Source organism: Pinus tabuliformis, chromosome 3_1, assembly GCF_031772625.1.
Source record: "Pinus tabuliformis cultivar Carrire ecotype Pingquan chromosome 3_1, CPIR1, whole genome shotgun sequence".
In the NCBI taxonomy this organism is placed as follows: Eukaryota; Viridiplantae; Streptophyta; class Pinopsida; order Pinales; family Pinaceae; genus Pinus; species Pinus tabuliformis.
In genome coordinates this window covers 518,159,118-518,182,747 of record NC_142301.1, presented here as the reverse complement: position 1 = coordinate 518,182,747, position 23,630 = coordinate 518,159,118, and the positions used below count along the sequence as shown (strand labels likewise).

Below are 23,630 nucleotides of genomic sequence, written 5' to 3'. Positions count from 1 at the left end.
TTACAAGTTACAATGTGCCAGATGGGGCCTTGAACTTATGACAATGACTCTTTTGACTTCTTGACCTAGGAAAAACCCTAGAAGCACTTAATGGGTGCTTGACCTATAAAATAAAAGACCTTGCGCATGAAACCCATGCTCCAAAAATAATAATAATAATTTTTCTTTCATTTTACAATGTGCAAGAATCAAAAGTACATCTCATATTTATGAAGTCTGAACCTAGTTACACATTTTTCAACATACCTGCTTAGGTATATAAGCAGGTCCTCACCCTCATTTGTAATCATCTCATATCTTCCGTACATTTCTTATATAATATATATCTCCTATAATAGATATTTACATATACCTGATATTCTGAGTATTTTGCTGCATGTACAAACTTTGTTCGTTACATTAGTATCAAAGCTATACGATCCTCTGGTTGCTCAATTGTTGCACAAAGTGAGTTCGATTTGTCCTTTGGCCATAAATCTATCGTCAACTTCGTTTCTGTTGTGATTCAAGAGTTTCACTACTCAATTTTGGAGATTCTCCATTTCTCTGTCAGGCCTTTGGCCATTAAAAAAAATGAGAAAAAGAAAAGAAAAGAGATTATATATTAGAAAAAAAAAGCAAAAAATTATAAAAAAAAGAACAATATATATCTATATATATATATATATATATATATTAGAAAATAATAAAATTATAAAGTTGTGACATCCATTGACTCTCCCACGCTACTTTCGATTGTCACCGCTACTAACACTGAACATTGTTGCATGTTGCCCTATCCATCACATTAATATTGTCATCAGTTACTCCCTGCCCATTATTCATATGGTCTTTATGCCACATCTATACAACAACTGATTGCTTTGCAATCGACTAACAAATCAGAGGTGACAATTGATTTTTGACAATTTGTGATTAAAATCAATCGTCGAATGGGCAAGTATGTTTTATAAGCCACTGTTTCAAATAATCATGGCCTTTCACAAATCACTCAAGGGTATGCATATAGTTAATTTAATAAATAGACCAAAATTTATATTAGATTAAGTGAAAAGGAATTAAAGAAGTAGAGAAATAGGTTATTAAATTTAAAAAGCAAATAAAAAATAATTATAAGTTATCTAAAGTATAGTATATTTTGTTGGGGTATTAAACAAAAGGGAGGAAAAGATTAACATAAAGTATAAAAAGGGAATCAAAGAAAAAAATATATATCATTTAAGTTAAAAGGTCATTAAAAAAAAGGGGGGGTTAAATATATTGATGCATTACTTTCTAGGACTGGATGTATGGCAGACGGATGGGGAGATCTTCCATGGGAAAGAGAGTTATACTATGGAGATCCTGAAGAGATTCAGGATGTAGGACTATAGACCCATGCCTACGCCTATGATTACCAACTGGAGGAAGATAGCCACATCAGATGACGCAAATTTGGACCCAACCTTATATAGGCAACTCATCAGATCTCTCATGTATTTGGTCAACACAAGGCTAGACATTTGTTTCGTAGTCAATACTCTTAAATAGTTCATGGTGGAGCCAAAGAGAGTACATTGGACAACAATGATACATGTATTGAAGCATCTACGAGGTACAACCAGGTATGGCTTGCGATATACCCGACGTGATGGTGTCGGTTTGTGTGGATATACAAATGAAGATTGGGCATGTAGCTCAGTGGATCGAGAAAGCACCTAAGGGTGTTGCTTCAATATTGGATCAGGGGTTATCTCTTGGTGCAGCAAGAAGAAGAAGTTCGTGGCACTGAGTTTTGCAAAGGTAGAATACATGGCAGCAATCATGGCCACATGCGAAGATATTTGGCTTCAAAAGCTGCTAGTGGGTTTGTTTGGTTAGCGAATGGATTAGACCAGTATCTATTGCAATAATCAGAGTTGTATCAAGCTCTCTGAGAATCCAGTCTTTCATGATAGGTCGAAGCATATTGACATAAGGTACCACTTCATCATAGATATTGTGTAGCATGGGTCAGTTCAGTTATAACATGTTCCCACAGACCAACAAGTTGCAAATATACTCACGAAGGCCTTGAGTAAGGCAAAGTTTGTCTTCTTTAGGGATAAGATGGGAGTAGTGGAGAACACCTTCCTTGCTAAGAGGGAGTGTTAGTTTTTGGTAGCATCGGACATATGTTCTAGTCTCTATGGTGTCTATGAGGCTAAGGAACATAGAAGGATAATTATCTCTAAGACCTAGAAATTATTTCTAATGAAAATACCTCAATTAGATTAATTATCCATATATTAATTATTTTCCTAAATCTAACTTAGGAAAAATGGTTAATTAAATCGGATTAATTGAGGAAAATCGATTTTGCTCTAGAGACTTTCGGAAAAGTCACTTGATGGGTTCAAGATGATATTAGCCATCGATTGTGATTAGATCGTGGTCGTCGGTTGCTCAATGAGAGATTATAGTAGCAAGTCGATGAGGCTTTGGAGAACACACAAAGACACTTAGTGGTGCGAATTGCAACGAGAGCAAGGGTGTAGAGGGAGACACCAGCAGCGGGGTTTCACCAGAGAGATTGGGAAGAGAGTTTCCAGAAAAAATCTCCACAAAGATTCCAACATTCCAGTGACAGGAGGGGAGGTCAAATTATTCTGTAGAGAGGTCGTACTAGGCAGTGCGAGTTAGCTAGTGTGCATAGTTGGGCAGTAGATCGATTTCCAATTCATTGAGACAAGTGCTGGAGGAAGAGCAAGTTGCTCAGTCGAGCTATAGGAGGAAGTATACATTGCAAAAACGATTTTCTAGAGGCAGTGCGAGTTGCAGGAAGGAGTGTGAATTGCACTAAGGAGGCTGTTTTGATTTTGTAGAGGAAACTTGGGTTTCCAAATCGATTTTCCAGTGGAGATAATGATTGTCAGAGCTTTGCTAGTGAGAGGAAAGCTAATTATATTTCTCAATTTCGTTGAAGAATTATTAATAATATAAATCCTCATCTGCAGACTGGTTTTCCCCATACTGGGGTTTTTCCAGGAACTATTGTCCAAAAATAGTGGTGTCAATAATTTTGTGTGTGTGCATTAATTCTCAATTCATGTATTTATTTGTGAATCATTATTTTCCGTAATAATTTCTAAAGATAAATAAACTGCATAAGTTAGAAGATTAAATTTGCAATTACTAGAATTAAGGAAATTTCACTTACTATTAGATTTGTTATGTCCTTGGTTTCATTTATGTGATGGAGGATACATCAGAGAGATGTGAAGATAGATTTCTTTAATGTGATCATTGATGAAGAAGTGTACATAGAGAAAAATTAGGTTAATAGATTTCCTTAATGTGATCATTGAGGAAGAAGTAGTGTTACTTGGGAGCGGGAGCGAAAGCAGGGAGCGGGAGCGAAAACGAGAGCGGGAGCGACATTTTCAGATGCTCCCGGTTTGGGAGCGAACCCTGGAGTGATTTTTTAAATATATATATATATATATATATATATATATATATATATATATATATATATATATATATATATATATTTTATTTTTTATATTTTGATACATATATGTCAACAAAAACATGTAGAATGATGAATTAGATATAAAAAACATAAAAAAACATAGATTGATCATTGAACCATATCACATCAATCATCTAGAAATTATAATCTTCATCAACCATGTCCACAAGTTAGTAACATACATATTACAACTGCAACATATTGAGTCTCGTGAATCATGATTCATCAAATTCAATCTTAAAGTTTCAAATTCAAGCTTTCAAAATTGAAAATTCAATATATAACATTTATCATCATTGATCACCAAAGTTGTACGTGTAAGCTAGGTTTAACCATTACAAGAAATAATATCTTAGATATTTCTAAGTTCTAACTGTTAACATGAAATGAAATGTTATAAAATGAATTATGAATAATGAAATGAAATGAAACAACTTTAGTCTTTCATGAAGCATCATATTCATAATTCACAATCATTACCAATGAGTTATAATTGCCAACTTCAAACTTCAAACTTTCATTGTCACAGTCATATATTGTTTACAAAAAATATCATTATGATATGAAAGAGTCAAGAGTCAAGAGTCAAGGACTCAAGACTCAACAGTTATGAAAACTAATAGAAACTAGAAAAGACAAGTAAACTATAAATCTACATGTGGCCCTTGCCACGAGAGTCTCCTGTATGAGCAGGTCGTGGTGGTCTTCTAGGAGTCTCCCGCACAGACCGACGACCAGAACTAGAAGGCACATGCCCTCCACGTGAGGGTGTAGATGGAGGTGGCGACAGCAAAGGAACAAGACTCGGAACTCGAGCACTACTACTGGATGATGGAGGTGGCATGGCTGCTGCAGCTACTTCATCTTCATCCCTTATAAGTTCCTCTTCCAGTTCTTCAAGATGTATAGTGCCATCCTCCAAATTGTCATCCTCTGGGTGGTTGTCCCAAATTTTATATGTTGGATCCTCATAAGCCCGATCACAGTAATGACTCAACAACCTCAAGTTGTAGTGCGCATAAACCAAGCTTTCTGCCCGGTTTTCATTGAGTGTATTTCTTTTCACATTATGTATGAAGCTGTAGGTGCTCCAACACCTCTCTGCAGAAGAAGTATTTACAACCTGTGATATAACTTTTTCTGCCAATTTTGGCAAAAGTCCCTGGCCGCCATATGTTTCCCACCATGTGAGAGAATCAAATCTGTCTCCGTCTTCCATTGCATGGAAGGTACCAAACAAACCAGTGCCACTGAAGTATCTGCCTATTTCAAGGCGCACAGCTGCACATTCCTCCCTGTCAGGTATCAACTTTTCTAATGCATCCAAATATCCTCTATTTACCTCTGCATCTAAATGGGGTTTGGTCCCAATCCCACCCCCTGGTGCAGGTTGGCCCAACCAAGATGTAGAGTAGTATTTTGGCGTAAGGATATATGCCAAGGATTAAGTTTATTCCACCGTATAAACACACAATCGTGAATCAGTTTGTACAAGTCGGGATCTTTGTTATGAACAATATCTTTTATTTGCCCCAACATGGTATCCATCTGCTCATACACCTCAACAATCACTGGTTTAACTGTATCTGCAAATTGAATCATGTGATAAATGGGCTTGGTGAAATCCAATACTTGCCTCACACTTGACCAAAACATACCATCAAGAGCGGCCTCCTCCACCAGTTCAAAACCTCGCCTGTCAGCTGCATTTGTAGCCCTTTCCTTTAATACCTGCCAGTGTGGACTTGATACCATGCTAGCCAATGACTCTCTTACCTTCAAAAGGCACCTAAAGGTGAGGTAATAGCTACCAAATCTAGTCCTCGCAATCTTCAACAACTCCAATCTTGAGTGACTGTGGAAAAGGCCATGGGTATTGCTATGATTTGTAATAAATTTTATCATTTGTTTGCCTTTCTTGTACAAATCACCAATCCATTTGTATTGTTCATTTTTGTTCTTAACAACATCATGCATCAAAAGGTTCAATGTGTGAACCAAACACCCAGACCAAAATATGTTGGGGTATTTATCCTCAATAATTGCTCCTGTTGCCTTACAATTAGGAGAATTATCAGTGATGACTTGGATGACATTGTATGGCCCAATACAGTCAATTGTTTCAAGTAATGCTTTTGCAATGTTGATGCCGTTCTTGAACTTCTCTAAGTAATCATATGCATTTAGAAAGATGGCACCACTAACAGACACAGCAAGAACACTTATCAATCGCTTGCCTTTTACATTTGTCCATCCATCAGATACAATGGACACCTCATGGTCAGTGCAAGAACTTGTCATTCTATTCAAAGAATGTGATATTTTTGCTTTTTCATGATCAAGTCCAATGGTTCTTGCCTTGTCATACCTAGGGCTCTTGTATCCTTTAGGGGCATCATTTATGGCAGAAACCATTTCGTGCCAATAAGGTGAGCGAAGAACATTGAATGGTATCCCACATGCATAGAGAAACCTGTAAACTTTTGAATCCACATCATTCCTACACCCCTCATCAAGGAAATCTGATATGGTTCTACGGCTTAAAGCTGGTGACCCTATGCCTCCATATCCACTGCCTTGGGAGGATGCTGAAGGATTTCTTTGTGCTTGTGATTGTGAGCTTGGTTCAAAGAAACCCCTTGATTTTTTAGATTTGTATTGGGCTTCCTCCTCTTCCCTTATGTATTTGGCTCTATCTGCTGCTGACACAGCTGCAGAAGTTTTGATTCCTATTTGTTTATCTCCATCCCATGGCCTTTTCCCACAGAGGTGTTTTCTGGAACGGGTGTATGAATTTGTGTAATTATTGTTGCAATGGGGGCAATGAAATTTAGTGGTTCCACCCCCTTTCCTTGCTTCAGGCCTGTTAACATATTTCCACAATGGGGTTTGGTCTTGTTTAGTTTTTTGAGAGTCATGTTCACCCTCCTCCAGTTCCTCCTCACCGGGGTTTTCATCAAATCCAGTTTCTCCAGCTTCTTCATCCCCCTCTTCATTTTGGCCCCTCCGTTTTCTACTCTCCAGCACCATAATAACCAGAAAAGGGACCAAGAAAAAGAAAATGCCAAGAAATATAACCAGGTCCATGATGTTTGATATTTGTAGGCTTTTGTATCTGCAAAATTTAATGGGAATGGGAATGGGAATGAGAAAATTAAAAATGTATTTAGTATTTATTAATTTAATTTATTTAGATTCATGATTCATTTACTAAATAAGTTATACATTTACTAAATTACTAACTAAACTAAGCTAAATTCCTAAATTACTAAGTAACTAAAGTTTAACTACTAAATTACTAACCTCCTTGCAGGCTTGCTCCTTGCTCCTCAGCGCTCGCTCCTCGCTCCTCCTCACTCCTTTGCACAATCTCCTTGGCTCTCCTCAACTCATTCAAGTCACAATGAAATAAAAAATGCCCCCCAAGCCCTTATAAAACAAAAAAAAAAATTAAAACTAAATTTTTTTTGGCGTCCACAAATTTTTTTCGCTCTTTTCGCTCCCGTCGACGCGCGCATCGCTCCCGGAGCAAAAATTTAAAGCCCGAGAGTGATTGCTCCCTGATCGCTCTCGAGCTTTAATTTTCACTCCGGGAGCGATGCTCCCAAAGTCGCTCCCTGTTTTGGCAGGGAGCACAAATTTTTTTATCGAAAGCGCACTCCCGACCCACTCCCGCCTGGAGTGCGGATTGGGAGTGGGTTCAAGGGTGGGGGGGGGGGGGGGGGGGGGGCGCTCCCCCGCAACTCTGGGAAGAAGTGTACATAGAGAAAATCAAGGCTTTAAGTACATGGAAAGGGGTCCCATGTGTGCAGGCTTAAGCATGCTTTGTATGAACTCAAGTAGGCACCAAGATCATGATAGTCTAAGAATGATGGATATCTGTAGAGTATATAGACTTCAGCAAAAGTGAAGCATATTCTAAATTTATTATATTTGTTTAGACTAACTTAGTTATTTTGGTGTTGTATTTAGCTAACTTGTATTTGACAAGTGCAGAGAAGCTCTTTACAAGGTGCAAAGTAGACACAACAGTTGAATTTGAGATGGACATTGGCTTGATGCATTACTTCTCGAAATTGAAGGTTTGGTAGAGACTAGGGGTGATTTTCATTAGGAAGGGTAAAAATGTAATTCAAATCTTGAAGAGGTTTTGTATGGAGGATTGCAAACCTGTGGCCGTTGAATTTTCCTTAGGACCTAGATCTGGTCTGAGGCTAATCACGCACACAAACACACTAGGAACCCTTAAGTTACAAGCACTTTGCACAGTGGAAATCTTAAACAGTGAAATCAATTAAGTACACAGAGATTTGAGCCCTGTTGTCGCGCAGATTGACACGACAACGCTCAGACCGGGGGCTGTCACTTTGATCCCCGATCCCTCCGTTTAAGCCTGTCTCCCGCGGCTAAGGGGGGTAGACCCTATGATATGACGATGAACAACTGTCGATCAGTTGGTTGGGAGACACAATATGAAAAGCACTGAAAGGATTTGATTAATTTAGCAGACCAGTGCCTTAAGTGATTGTTGTTAGAATGATTACTTGTTATATGATATATAAAAACATAAACTGTGAACAACAATCATTTGTCATCAGCTAAACTCACAATGCTCTTAAAATGACCAAAACGATATCCAGCAACTGAGAATTTTGAAAATATGAATGCTTTAAACCACCACGAGAATCATAAATCATTAACCAAATATCATATTCGTATCCAGACTTGAAAATTTAAATCTCAGCATAAAAGATATAACATGATAATTCCCTGAGGAAAACAACTGAATCTGGCAAAATTTCCACGATGCTTTTTACGCTTTTCAAAATTTTATTTTATTTTTATTTTTTATTTTTTTTAATTTAAAAGAAAACAAAACTAAAATCTAAATCTATATATATATATATATATTTTTTTTTTTTTAAACTTTAAACAAATCAACTTTTTTATGATTTTTTTTTTTTTTATGATTTAAATTTTTTTTTAAACTAACTAAATTAAAAGATAAAACTAAAATAAAATCTGAATAAAATTTAATCTAATCTAAAACCTAATTCAAAACCAAAATAAAACAAAATATATTTATTTTTTATTAAAACCTAAAAGCTCAAATCTATTAAAATAAAACTAAATGAAATTGAATTAAGCTAAAATAGAAATTAACTCTAAACTAAAACGTAATGTTCAAAATTAAAAAAAATTAAAGATTATTAAACATCTAAATTAAAATAAATTCAAATCTAAAATAATCTGAACAATATACAAAAGACCTAAACCTAAAGAACGACATTCGATTTCTTTACATAAAAAAAAAAAACTAAAAAAAATAAAATAAAATAAAATAAAATAAAATTTTGAAAAGCGTAAAAAGCATCGTGGAAATTTTGCCAGATTCAGTTGTTTTCCTCAGGGAATTATCATGTTATATCTTTTATGCTGAGATTTAAATTTTCAAGTCTGGATACGAATATGATATTTGGTTAATGATTTATGATTCTCGTGGTGGTTTAAAGCATTCATCTTTTCAAAATTCTCAGTTGCTGGATATCGTTTTGGTCATTTTAAGAGCATTGTGAGTTTAGCTGATGACAAATGATTGCTGTTCACGGTTTATGTTTTTTTATATCATCTAACAAGTAATCATTTTAACAACAATCACTTAAGGCACTGGTCTGCTAAATTAATCAAATCCTTTCAGCGCTTTTCATATTGTGTCTCCCAACCAACTGGTCGACAGTTGGTCATCGTCATATCATAGGGTCTACCCCCCTTAGCCGCGGGAGACGGGCTTAAACGGAGGGATCGGGGATCAGAGTGACAGCTCCCGGTCTGAGCGTTGTCGTGTCAATCTGCGCAACAACATTTTTTGGCGTCGTTGCCGGGGAAATTATTTTCTCGGTGTTTCAACGACAATCATCCTTCTCATTTCCTATCTTTTCATCTGGCCCGACAACGCCAACATTTTTTGGCGCCGTTGCCGGGGACAGAGTTTTTCTGTTCCTGGAGTTTCATCGACATTCATCTTCTCATCTTTCTCATCTCTCATTTGAGCTGGCAGATTCGACCTTTGGGGTTATCATTTGGATCTTTCATTGCCTTGTTTTTCGTCATATCATCAGCATCTCTTCGGTGTGTTTCTTGTTTGGGTGGTGACTTCATTTTCTCATTATTCCCAGACAAGAAGCCTTCCTCGTATCTGCTTGTGATTCCTTTTTGGATCTTAGAATCAGATTCATTGTTCAAGTGGCGACTCCACTGTTTTCATCTATTGATTTTCTTGAGCAGATATCTAGTTCTATCATCCTTTTAATCCCTTATCATTCATCATGGATTATTCATTTAAACCATGTCGTTTTACTGAACGTCTCCATGATTTTCCGGAAGAGGCCATTTCTAAATTACCTATTTTCTCGGGTGGTGATTCAATCGCTGTTAGAAGGCATCTAGGCTTGTTTACTCGCATAATGATCATATATTGTAGACCCCCTCAGTTTAATCATGAAGATATCAAAATGCGTCTATTTGTCCTTTCTTTAGAAGATGATGCTTTGAATTGGTTTAACAATTTTCCTAAGGAATCTTTCACTTCTTTACAAGACATTGTCAATGCTTTTAAAGATAGATATGGTTATCCAAACAACTCACCTTCTGCCCCTAAAATTGTGCAAAAGAAAGAAAGTAATCTTATAAAAGTTCCAGCTGTTGAAGAAAGATTTCAAGGTCAGAATGTGTCATCCACCTGTACTATTTCAGATCAAGTCCATGGAAAAGCAGGGACAAATGACAATGAAAAGGAGGAGCAAAAGCAAATTATACAAGATCTAATGACGCTGGTGAAAAATATGGAAAGCAATCAAACTAATTATGTCAATGATGTCAAAACTTTACGCACCCACCTGGAAAAACATAATAGGGAGATGGAGATTGTGTAAAATCAGCATGCTAAAGAAATTGAGGCCATGAAAACTAAATATGAAACAGAAATTAGAAGCATGCAAAGCAAAATGTCAGGATTAGAGGAAAATATGATGACCATGAAAGCTGATCATGATAGGGAAATTGATTCTATGCAAAACAAGTTATTAATTATGGATGAAGAAATGACTATCATGACGTTTGATCATAATAATCAGTTGGCCACCATGCAAGCAAATCACAAAGAAGAAATAAACTCCATGCAGCATTGCTTGATGGACATAAAGGAAAAGAACGCTAAAGTAATAAAAGATATGGAAGAACACCATGCTAGGCAAATCAGTGATATAAAGGTTGAACACTTTAGTCAGATAGATGCCATTAAAATACAGGTTCAAAAGTTTCAACAATGGTCAGAGGATAAGAGAAACCAGGGCACATCAACAGATCAGGAGCCTTCTCATTTGTTGCAACAAGTTCCATCTTATTATGAGGAAGTCATTGATTCGATTGAAAGGTGGTTAATTGAAGGAGATCCAGATAGACTTAAAAACGACAAAGATCAGATGCAAGATAAAGAAAGACATAGCACGCATATCTTACATACTTCATCTGATAGTTTTGAAACAGAAAGTGCCATGTCATCAGTAATTCAACCTGCCAGAAAGAAAAGGCACAAGAGAAAGAGAATGAGACGAAGATTTGATGCATCAGATGGCCGCGAGCAGCTTGATTTTCGGATAGCAAAAAGTCCTACCATATGCAGAATTGGACATGGCACATCCAACAAGTAGCCGACAGATTTGCCTGAAAGCAGGCAAATGCTCAGTATACACTATATTGAACACATCTGATGCCATGGGGCATCCTTTGTATCGTATTTCTAACCCTACTCCTTGTTTTTTCCCAGTGTTGCGGGGGAGCGCCCCCCCCCCCTCGCTCCCGCTCCCGATCCGCGCTCCGGGCGGGAGCGGGTCGGGAGCGCGCTCCCAAAATCGCTCCCGATTTTGGGAGCGCGCTCCCTAAAAAAAAATTCGCTCCCTGCCTTTTCGGGAGCGTTTTCGGGAGCGTTTTGCCTTTTTTGCATTTTTTTTTTGTAGTAATGTTCGAAATGCAATTTTTTTTGAAAGAAACAAATAGTTTTTGAGTGGGGCAACTTAATGATCAAGTCTAGGCCCTAGTATTGATATGCTATTCATGGTAATGTTAAATTCTTAAAGTAAAAGTGACATTTTCTTTAATTTTCATTTTCATCCTTTTACTTAAATTTTTAACATTACCATGAAATGACTCAGGATGTTTGAGAGTGGTTTCGTCCTCATTGGATTTCATATGGAGAAAGTAGAATTTTAGATTTCATTCAAAATCCAGCAGACTTATCAGTTTTTCAGGATTTCAGGATTGGGGGATTGCAATGTTTCCATTGAATTTTGTCATGTATTAGGGTATGGAACTCATATTTAATCAAGAGTACCAATCCCTCTATGTACCTTGATGTTAGTGACATTGGTTGTCGAACTCCTCTATCATGACCCTTCTAAAAATGTACGCATCACTCAAACAAAATCTTGACTTGACATGCTATGCTTTTTCTATCTTATGTTAATGCTTAGAGGGTGATATTAATGACAAAGATCCCTATACAGATACAAAGGTAATGACAAAGATACCTCTGGATATTAATGCTTGGAGGGTGATATTAATGACAAAGATCCTGATTTTGCAACAAGACTAAAAAATTAGACATTTCTCGTGGTGGGAAGAGGCCCAAGCATAAGAAATAGATAATAGATTTACTTCTCTTCTCTAGTTTCTAATAGCTTTTATAACTATTGACTCTTTCATATTTATTATGATATTTTTTTAAACAATATATGACAATTTAAGTTTGAAGTTGGCAATTATAACTCATTAGTAATGAATTATGAATATGATGCTTCATGAAAGTTGAAAGTTGTTTCATTTCAATTTATTTTATAACATTTCATTTCATGTTAGATATTATTTGTTGTAATGGTTACACTTAGCTTACAAGTACAACTTTGGTGATCAATGATGATAAATGTTATATATTGAATTTTGAAAGCTTGAAACTTTAAGATTGATGAATCATGAGACTCAATATGTTGTATGTTACTATGTTACTAACTTGCGGACGTGGTTGATGAAGATTATAACTTCTAGATGATTGTTGTTATATGGTTCAATCTATGCTTTTTTATGTTTTTTATATCTAATTCATCATTCTACATGTTTTTGTTGACATATATGTATCAAAAATTTAAAAATATAAAAAATATATATATTTTTAAAAATCGCTCCGGGATTCGCTCCCAAACCGGGAGCTTCTGAAAATGGTCGCTCCCGCTCCCGCTTCCGCTCCCGCTCCCCGCTCCCGCTCCCGCTCCCAAGTAACATTGTTTTTTCCGCATTTTTATTTCTATTTTAGGATTAGATTTACTTTTCTAGATAGTTAATAAATGAAGAGCTTTTATTTATCCTGTGCTTAATGTATATGATGATTTTTGGATGGACGCTACTTATTTTTGTGTTGTATGGATGCAGATTCTGGATTCTCACATTCCTACAGAGCAGCAACGTGTCCCCAAGTAGAGCCAGATGTTGACCACTACTGGCAAAAAGGGGCAGCACTTGATCAACGTGTCCGTGCCATCCTGCAGTCATCAGCAGCTTGATCAATTTAATTGTAAACCCAGTCTGCATGTATGAGTTGTAAATGATCTTAGCAGATATGAGTCGTTTATGTAAAATTGCCTAGGTGGACCTAACTTTCTAATGATAATCTACGTCCCGGAAGGTTTTTCGTCTCACCGATCCATGATCGGCAGAGTTTTCCTTCAGCCTGACCCCAAAGCCGGGATTGATTTTGTCATTAGAATTTTAGGAGAATCCTAGTGTGTTAATCTGCTAGATTATAGTTGTGTCGCAGAAACTGGGTGATTTATGAGGGTCTATGATAAAGGGGTTTTCCCCTTAAGATGTAAATTGTAAAAGTCATGATGTAATGTGTCTTGAGGGTTGGAAAATATTTTAAATCCCCTCATGAGTCCTAAGTCCTAGGTCCTAGGTGATGTTTCCAAAGGCTTAGTTCGATGATCCATTTAAGAAAATAAATAAAATAATAAAATAAATAAAAATTAAAAAATTAAAAAATTAAAAAATGAAATAAATAAAAATAATAATAATAAAAAAATTATAAAATAAAGCAAAAACCCTAAATAATAAAATAATAATATTTTAAGTGAATGCATGCAAAATATCATTTTTTAATAAATCGACGGATGAGATTAAGAGATGTCTTGATCCTCATCGACGGTCGAGATCATTTCGACATGGATCACTCGAACTAGCCGTTGGGATCATTTCCTTTAAATAGGGTGCTAGGGGTCATTTCAGATCATTGGATCTGTGAGTCTGGTACTGAAGAAGCTCTCTTGTAAACTGTTTCTGGTTAATAAAAGAAGACTTTGGGGTCCAAAAAAAATAAAATAAATAAATAAATAAATAAAATAAAATAAAATAAAATAAAATAAAATTTTGAAAAGCGTAAAAAACATCGTGGAAATTTTGCCAGATTCAGTTGTTTTCCTCAGGGAATTATCATGTTATATATTTTATGCTGAGATTTAAATTTTCAAGTCTGGATAGGAATATGATATTTGGTTAATGATTTATGATTCTCGTGGTGGTTTAAAGCATTCATCTTTTCAAAATTCTCAGTTGTTGGATATCGTTTTGGTCATTTTAAGAGCATTGTGAGTTTAGCTGATGACAAATGATTCTTGTTCACGGTTTATGTTTTTATATATCATCTAACAAGTAATCATTTTAACAACAATCACTTAAGGCACTGGTCTGCTAAATTAATCAAATCCTTTCAGCGCTTTTCATATTGTGTCTCCCAACCAACTGGTCGACAGTTGGTCATCGTCATATCATAGGGTCTACCCCCCTTAGCCGCGGGAGACAGGCTTAAACGGAGGGATCGGGGATCAGAGTGACAGCCCCCGGTCTGAGCGTTGTCGTGTCAATCTGCGCGACAACAAGCCCAAAGCTCGATTATTGAATTAGTCCATCAATAAAAGAATCATGGGGCTCCTGTGCTAGGGATCATGGCTCTCGATCATTATTACAGTTGGTATACATAGTATACAAAACTAGGACTTGTGATTTGCTACTTCAAATCTGCAATTTGCCCAGAAAAGAAGACTAGAACAAAACTTAACTTGTTGAAGATGTCCATTCATGACCAACCCTTTCAGTCCCCTTTGTCTTGACACCTGGCCATCATTTGCCACCAGCACACAGTGATCTGGCTCCTTTAAGATCTTTGTCATATACTATTGCTCACAAATCAAATCCTTCAAACTTCTTGTATGCATCATCTCCAAAAACTTTTGCTACTCACAGTGGCTTTGTCCATTAAGCACACTGCAGATAAGCCCTCGAAAAACACTATGTTCACAATTCCATTTGTGAACAGACCTTAGGAAATATGCTCAACAATCTTTCTTTCAAAGAATACCTCCTCCCACAACCTTCCTGTTGTCTACCAAAGTCAACATAAACCACACATATCAGCCTTACAATAGTTCAAATACCCATAGCCTGTTGTGGAAGTCTTCAACCCTCTTGAAGCTACAGATCGAACCTTCTATTCCTCTTGCCTAAGGTTTCTCTAGGTTTCTCGGCCTAGTATATACCCTTGCTGCTGGACAAAGAACCCTCAAATATCTCTTGTTGGTCCTCGACAAGTTTTGGGCAGATTACTAAGGCCTTGTGGCCCTTTACCAAGGCTATGACCCTCCTCCTTGGCACTGAAACATACCTCCTCGCTAAACTTTTTGCTCCTCCAAATAACCAAAATAGACCTTCAAAACAGTTTAGACTTCTATTGGAGATGTTGCGACTTCCCTTATTGTTTTAGTATTCATAGTAGGATAGATTGTTATTCTTGGAGGAGCCCACGACCCCTTTTTTCCAAGTACTTTATACTTTGTGCCCATTCTCAAGCTACTACAAACCTTATTTGTGGCTACAGTTAGCCCTCTCCTTGCCACACTAGCCTCGACCCCTAAGACTTAGGCTTATGCCTCCCAAGAACGGTCCTGCTAGTCTCAACCTCTTGTAGAACAAATTGGATCATCATCCTCAATGTCTTTTGGACAGAACTTGGCTCCTCCAACCCTACTCAACCTCTTGACTTGGCTCCTCTAGGGTTATCCCACAACTCCTCTTGCTTGCCAAGGCTACATTCTTTGGCCTTCTCCACTCAATGAATTCCTTCTCATTGATGTGTTTCATGAGCCTTTCCTTGGGGTCCTTTTATACTTTTGCTTTTAGGGTTTCTTTGACGAAAACCCTAGGGTTTTAGCTTCTCAACCCATTAACAAACAATTAGTTTCTTTTAGGTCCTAAACTCACAATTTAGCTCCAAAACCCCACTTTTGGGTAAATTGTTCGACCAATGGCTTTTGGTGGGTATCCTTCTCGGAAATACCTTTCGAGTTACCCAAAATCCCAATAATGGTCACACCCATATTCACTAATCTGAAGAAGGTGACAACTTCATATTCAAACTTAGTGGATCCCATGACATACAGGAAGCTAATAGGTTTTGTCATATCCTAAATATAATTTTTCCACATAATTTCTTCAGAAAATTAAGCCGTCAAATTAAATAACAATTTGCACCCATTCAACTATAAATTTAATGGCGAAATAGGAAAATACAATCTTCAACTGAAGAATTAAAAAAATAGACATGTAGAGAATCTCAGCCTTATTTTATTAATATGGAATATGAAATAGCGTGCTAATACAAAATACTAAAGATGGCTGAGTGATGCCCTTAAAAGATCAACAATATTGTTGCAATAGGGCTCCAAATAATTGATCTGTTAAATACAACCTATGGATTCTGGATGAATTCACTAAGGGGAGAGATGGGTTCTCGCCCACAGTCTCTCTAAATCATTTGAAGGTTTCCGTTCTGGGGCTACAATTCAAGTTGGGAACTCGCGATTCTCCAAACATCTCCAACGAGAAAATATCAAAACTCCCAAATGTCCTCAAATGGTCTCCTCCACCTCTTTTACAAATCTCATGGACCTCTCTAGAAGCATTTATTTTATTATTATTTTAATCACTTAGTACATTTTCCCTCCTATTAATTAATTAAAATACCGTTTTAATTAAGGAAAATGGTAAATCGGCCATCATCACTCCTCAGGCCACTAAAAAACACTTCTCACCATCTCATCTTATAGATCTTCTCGTTCTGGGTCCAACGAGTTATTACACTAAGTGTTAGTTTTTGTAGCATTGGTGCTATTCTAGCCACGAAATTTGGTGGAGAGGCTAGAATACATGTATTCTCCAAAACCCAGAAACCGTTTCTGGAAATTCCACTAGAGATGACTTAAAATAATTAAGCTTTTTTTAATGGTACCTAAGTCTAAACTTAGAAACACTGATTAATTAAAGGGTATTAATTAAGTCATGGTGAGAATCTTCTAGAAGAAGACATGGATCGAGTTCTAGTTAATCTTAGCCATCGATTATGTTTTAATCTTGGCCGTTGATGTCTCAACGAGAGATTATAAGAGGAAATTCGATGGGGGTTGGAGAACACACTTGAGGAGCAAGGAATTCGATATTGCTGGGAAATCAAACTCCAAAGTAGCAGCTATGTGTTGTCGGAGGTAATTCAGTAATTTCAAAGCAGTGAGAGAGGGGAAGGGATAGTAAGGCCAGAAGGAAGTGTTTCTAGTCCGATGAGTGCATGACAAAGAGACAACATACTCCACAAAGAGGCAGCGCAGAGCTTCAAAGGGAGATCTGTATTTTGCTGAGGAGAAGTTGAGATTCAATGGCAAGAGCCAAAGTGGGAGCTCGGAGGCCAGAAGATCGAGTTTCCAGAGTAGCAGCTGATCAACAAAGTGAGAGAGATGTTGGTCCAAGCAAGGCTGACACAGATTAGTGTAGAGTGACGCAGACGCAGCAAGGACCAACTCATCTTGAGCTAAGGTCAGTGTCGAATCACCGGTGGAAGTGAGATTTTTCCCACTAGACCTCTGTCAATCATTTTCTCTGTATGGAAAGCTAGATTTGAGCTTCAATAGATTTGTACTCTGATTTACTACTGCATAATAATAAAACTTTTAGCTGCTGCACCGATTTTCCCAAGTTGGGTTTTTCCGGGGACATTAGTCCAAAAATAACAGTGTATTATTGTTAAAATTGGCAACTAGGGCCAAACTCCACATGGGTCATCCTATTTATGACCACTGATATTTTTCTTGGATTCCTCTCTCCGCGAAGTGTAGGATTGATCTAGAGATCATCTGATTCTGACATGTACAAATGAAGTTATGAATTTATTTTGATTATAGTCAAATTATCAAGGTCGGCCAACAAACTTATCTAGGCTCAGAAGCCCAACAGTCACGTCTATTCATCCTCAACGTTGCATATAAATAGAAGGTGACTTAGCCTCATTTGGACACACTCATCTTCACACTTCTCTCTCTCTCCTCATTGGATTGGGTACGGATTTCTAGGCCTCTCTCTCCACATGTCCGAAATTTTAGGAGACCGAGATTTCAGGAGGCCGAAATTTTAAGAGAGTGAAATTTCAGGAGGCCAAAATTTTAGGAGACCGAATTTCTGGACAGTTTGACCAAGCATTGACTAGCATGCGTTGACCTCCTTTGACTACGTTTTGTGAGGGCTATCTCTGTTTGGGCAGGCCGCATTTCTGGGCACAGAAATTGAGGCTAAACGTTGATTGTTGACCAACGTTGATTGCAGCTAGCGCTGATTGTAGGTGGGTTGTTTGACCAAACTTTGACTGGGCTGAATTTGACTGTTTTGAGGGCTCTTTTATCTTGCTGTTTGGAGGCCAAAGTTGACTAAAGTTGATCAATTTGCTGAGAGTCAAATCTGCCATGTTGACCAGAGTTGACTTTTCTGGTTAGGGCTCTTTCGTTGCTCTTATAAATTATCAGATTTGTAAATTGTACTATCTCTCTTTGCTGAACTATTGAAGACTAAAAGAAGATTTGATCAAGGGTTTCCCCACATTGGGGTTTGTCCCTGGCTAGTGCCAAATCTTGTGTCCCCTTGTCTTGGCTTCTCTTCTACTGTTTATGTTTATGTTCTATCTGCATTTTACTATCATGTGTTGATTTTGGGTAGCATTAGATATGCTCTAGCTCCGAAATTTTGTGGAGGGGCTAGAGCACATAAGATCTCCAAGACCCAGAAATCGTTTGTAGAAATTCCACCCAGATGAAGAGTTATTAAAATAATTAATATTTTCAATGGGTTCCTAAGTCTAAACTTAGGAAAATAAAAATATTAATGGGTAATAATAATAATATGGGTGAGAAACTTCTAAGTGACGAGGATCAAGTATGTTTTAATCTTAGCTGTTGATTAGGGACTTAATCTCGGTCGTTGATTCATCAACAGGAAAAGTATAAGAGGAGGCTTGAGGGTCAGTTGGAGACACACTTGAGAGATCAGTCAGTTCGATTTTTTCGGGCCAAGGTTTGATGAGAAAATCGAACAAGTGATTTGTTGCAGTGAGAGGGGCAATAGCAGAGAGTTGGATCAGAAGAGAGTTTTGAGCAAACGAGTACTAGGCAGAGAGGCAGCAATAGCATCAGAGAGGCAGTGCAGAGGCCTACGTAGCCGAGGAAGGGACTCACGCAGAGTTGATGCAAGCCGAGATGGTTCTTATAGTGGCAATGTGAGATAACCGAGGGAAGTTCGAGATTTTTCTTGGAGTTTAATGTTCTCAGCCAGGAGGGCTGAAGTCGAAGCTTCTAAGGGAAAAATGATCCAGCAGAGAAGTGACGCAATCTCCCAAAGGCAAGACGTTGGACCACAGAAAGTAGATTGTGGTGGGATTTTCGCAGTTCTTGCCGGAGTCATCCATTCAGTGGATTAGTTGAGACTTGGAGAACGAGGTAAGCCCTCGTATGTATTTCTTGTTGCCATAATATCTCTGAAAGGTTAGCCTGTGTGAGAGGCAACCTGTTGTACTCAAATTCTGCTTGCTTAACAATACAAACCCTCTATATGCTACACCGGTTTTCCCGAATTGGGTTTTCCCGGGGAAGATTGTCCAAAAATAATGGTGTCTCTTGTGTATTTGTCTCGTTCTATCTTTAGTTCATGATCTGTATGTATGTGTAGTCTGCAATAGTTTTTTCATCATTGTTTAAATAATTAAATAACTTGTTGAATGTAAAAAGAAGTAGGAGATGATAAACTAGTGATTGCAGTAGGATCTCTGCTGTGTAGATTCAGAAATTTTCACATGGTATAGGAGCATTGCAGATGATAGGAGACTGAAGACACCAGCTGAGAGATCCAGAGAATTTGCTGCAGAGAAGCAGCAATCCCGAGTGACAGCTTCGTTTCAGAGGCAAAGGAGCAACTCAAGGTGTGACACAGAGCCAAAAAGTGACGTAGAGGCTCAGGCAGTGCCTGCGTCAGTGTTTTGAGTCTGTAGAGGGTGACGTAGAACTCAAGAGGAGCTCACATAGTGACTGCGTCAGATCTCTAGGCCAGCACAGAGCCTGAGAGGTTCGAATTAGTGAGTTGTCGGGGCTGGAGGAGCAGAGCAGATTCGATCAGTGGAGTTGGTGGGATGTTGTTGCTGTTGTTGTAGAACAGTGTCTGTGGAGACAAAGTCGAGGTAGAGGGAGTCACTTCCTTGAGAGATTTCTAACCAAAGAAATCTAGATCCGGGTTGTAGCAACAAAGGAGGATTGGAGAGGAGTGATTCAACATTTGGCAAGAGGATTTTCGTGAAGGAAAGCAGGACTTAGAGGGAGTCTAGAAGAGCTTGTTCATTAGAGGGTTTCTTGTGCCAAAGAAATCCAGATCTGAGTCTCGTTGGATTAGCAGCAAGAGAGGGAGAAGAGAACCAATCCTATATTTTTTTTAGTAGAGATGGTGGTCAATGGACAGAGGGATCAGGACAAATTGGATGGAGCATCCAATTTTGTCATCTAGAAGGCCAAGATCTTGGCAATCCTAGACAAACACCGCATCAAGGACTATGCCTTGAAAGTTGTTGTTGTTCCAATCGACGCTGATCTGCTGCAAAAGTACGAGGCCCAGAAGAAGGCTAAATGCATGATTCTAGACATGGTCAAAGATCATGTGGTCCCACACATTACTAAGGACACAACAAGGGAGATGTGGGAAACACTGACCACCTTGTATCAGGGCACTTCCGTCCAACGTTAGATGCTATTAGAAAATCAGATGAGGCAATACCAGATGCAGAAGGGATAAGAGATCGATCCCTTCCTCCTCAGGTTGCAAGGGATTCACAAATAGTTGACTTCTGTGGGGTCTACACCAGATCTTGAGTTCATGGTCAAGACTCAAGACTGCCCTGAATGTTGTCATCGAGGACTGGGAGACATTTGTCCAAAGTATCTTGGGCAGAGCGACTCTCCCCGGTTGGGAGGAGATGTGGGCAACTCTTCGTCAAGAAGAGATCAGGAGTTTGACCAAGGTAGGGAGTAGCGGCAAAGGACCTCGGATCAAGAAAGAATAGGAGGATGCAACTCTCGCATCATCGGGACAACAAGGGCAGCAAAAGAGAAAGAAGAAAGATATTTCCAAGGTCAAACTCAGATTGGGCCAGGAGTGTAGAAGATAGGAAGAGCACCACAAGGTGTTCTTTAGTTTGGGTCAATGATGATATCGTGGTTTAGCATGAAGAAAGCTTCTATGGAACTTAGCTCAGTAGAGGTAAAATACATGGTAGCTAGTACTGCTAATTGTGAGGCCATTTGGCTTCACAAATTAGTTGCAAGATTGTTTGATCAAGGGTTGGAGCCTATAGTCATTTGTTATGATAATTAACATTGTATCAAGCTCTCTAAGAATACAATGTTTCATGACAAGTCCAAGCATATAAAGACCACATATTACTTTAGAGTAGTGAAGCTCCAACATATGTGAAAATTTCATCTATCACAACAACTGGAAATTATTTTCCTAATTGTTAATTTATTTAACAATTTGTTTGTAGTTTGCTACGACAAATACCAAATAATTCACACTGTGATTTTCACAAACAAATATTGTGGAAGAAAAATAGCGTTGGAATCTGAGAAAATCTAGCACACACACATGAAAATATGACATCGTTATTTTTGGACAATTGTCCTCGGAAAAACCCAACTTGGGAAAACTAGTGCAACTGCTAAAGGTTTTTATTATTAAGCAGCAGCAAAATCTGAGTACAATAATCTAGATGTCGAATCTAATAATCCTACAAAGACAAATACTGACAAAAATCTAGTGAGAAATTTTCCTCACCCCATAGGCAAATCCAACACTGAAGACTAGCCTCTGAAACCCTCTACGAATTTCCCTATGTCACCCTTTGCGTGGGCTCTGCGCAAGGCTCTAGTTCGTACAACCTAGATCTCAATCTGAGTTGCTTCTTTTGTTTGCCACTGACTCTAAAAATACTTCTCCCAGCCTCTGCAAAATTCTTCTACCACTGGAACACTAAAACAATTTCCCGAATTTGCAAATCGCACTGCCTTTAGAGGTTACTGCGCAGTCCCTGCATCAGCCTCACTGTGGCCCTTTTGCCTCACTGCAAATGCACTCATAGGATTTGGAAATCTTCCCCCAGTGTCACTGTCTCTGCGTTCTCACTGAAACTCGAACTCTTTGGCAACTAATTGCTGCTACTCTGGAAAATCAAATTCTCCATGTGACTCTGGTGTGTTCTCTATCACCACATTGATTCCTTCTTATATCTTCATGTTGGGACTCCAACGACCAAGATTAAATCTTAATCGATGGCTCAGATCATTTCTGGATTGATTCGTGTGAGATTCTAGAGAATTCTCACTTTGACTTAATTAATTCTGATTAATTAACCAGTTTTCCTAAGTTTAGACTTAAGAAGCATTAACAAATTGGTTAATAATCTAATTAAGTCATCTTTAGGTGGAATTTCCAGAAACGATTTATGGGTTTTGGAAATCTCATGTATTCTAGCCTCTCAACCAAATTTTGTGGCTAGAACACATCCGATGCTATAGAAACTAACAACATATTCTCATGAATCAATGGGTAGGTGATATTCTAACCAAGCCCTCAGCAAAATGGCAGTTTGAGGCATTCAAAGAGACTTGGATTGGTGAAAAATTCCTTACTAAGAGGGAGTGTTGAAAATTATAGCTCAAATAGGAGTTTCAGAATATGTTTCATTGTGAACATGCAGAAGTAGTTTGTGATATTTTGAAAAGTAATTATAATTTTGGAAGTCATTCTTCTTTGTAATACAATTAAATAAAAAATGTGAAAGTCTTATTTTTAGCAGTTGAGTCTAAAATTGTACTTGGACTAGGGGTAATCTTAAAAATAGATTCTCCACTAAAACTACAAAGACAGGACAAGGTAGAGGTATTTACACACAAACTTGAGTGGTAGAGAGAGAGGGAGAGACAAATCAGGTATCCAAGAGACATTCCCAGCCAGCACATAGTTTGAGACATCGGTCGTAAAAATGTCCATACGGATGGTACCATACAAGTCTGTATAGTCATATGGATTCTGTGCTGCAGCAGTGTACAGCAGCTGTTCAATCTATATAGCAGTGCTGTACAATAGAGAATTTGTTGTGCTGTTTTGCAGTAGTTGTACCTCTCTAATAGCTTGTAGAAGCGCAACTTCAAGGCTTTTCTGGTTTCTGTGAAATGCCTCCAAATATGCAAATTCCACCTCCAGTTATGTGATATGCGTCAAAAGGTACCCTCAATGAAAGATTATGCATCAAAATACATAGAAGGATCCTTTAGATACAAGATCATCCATCTTAAGCATGCAACAATATGCTTTTAACTCAAATGCTCAGACTCAAACGCATAATTAGGTTTTAACAAACATGAACCATGTGCCATTGATCACATGTGAAGGGAGGCTTATTGCACAATAAAAATTGACCAGTATTAGAAGTAACTACAATGCAATATTTTCATGGCTTGCCTAAATTAAATGTGCCAAGGCTTCAAAATCCTATGTCTTGTTTCTCTAGGAAACTGAAGACAAAATTGCCGTTAGCCTATCACTACAGCAACATTTGACAAAGTATGATTAAAATCATAGATACGTAGAATAATCCTTATCTAGAACATCTTTTTACTAGTTA

The 23,630-nt window shown here is 37.8% G+C and overlaps 1 protein-coding gene across 3 annotated transcripts in view; it reads right to left on the bottom strand.

Moving 5' to 3' along the window:
• The window catches only part of LOC149188087 (D-2-hydroxyglutarate dehydrogenase, mitochondrial-like), a 544,264-nt gene that overhangs the window by 10,143 nt on the left and 510,491 nt on the right, over positions 1-23,630 (bottom strand). The window lies entirely within an intron of this gene.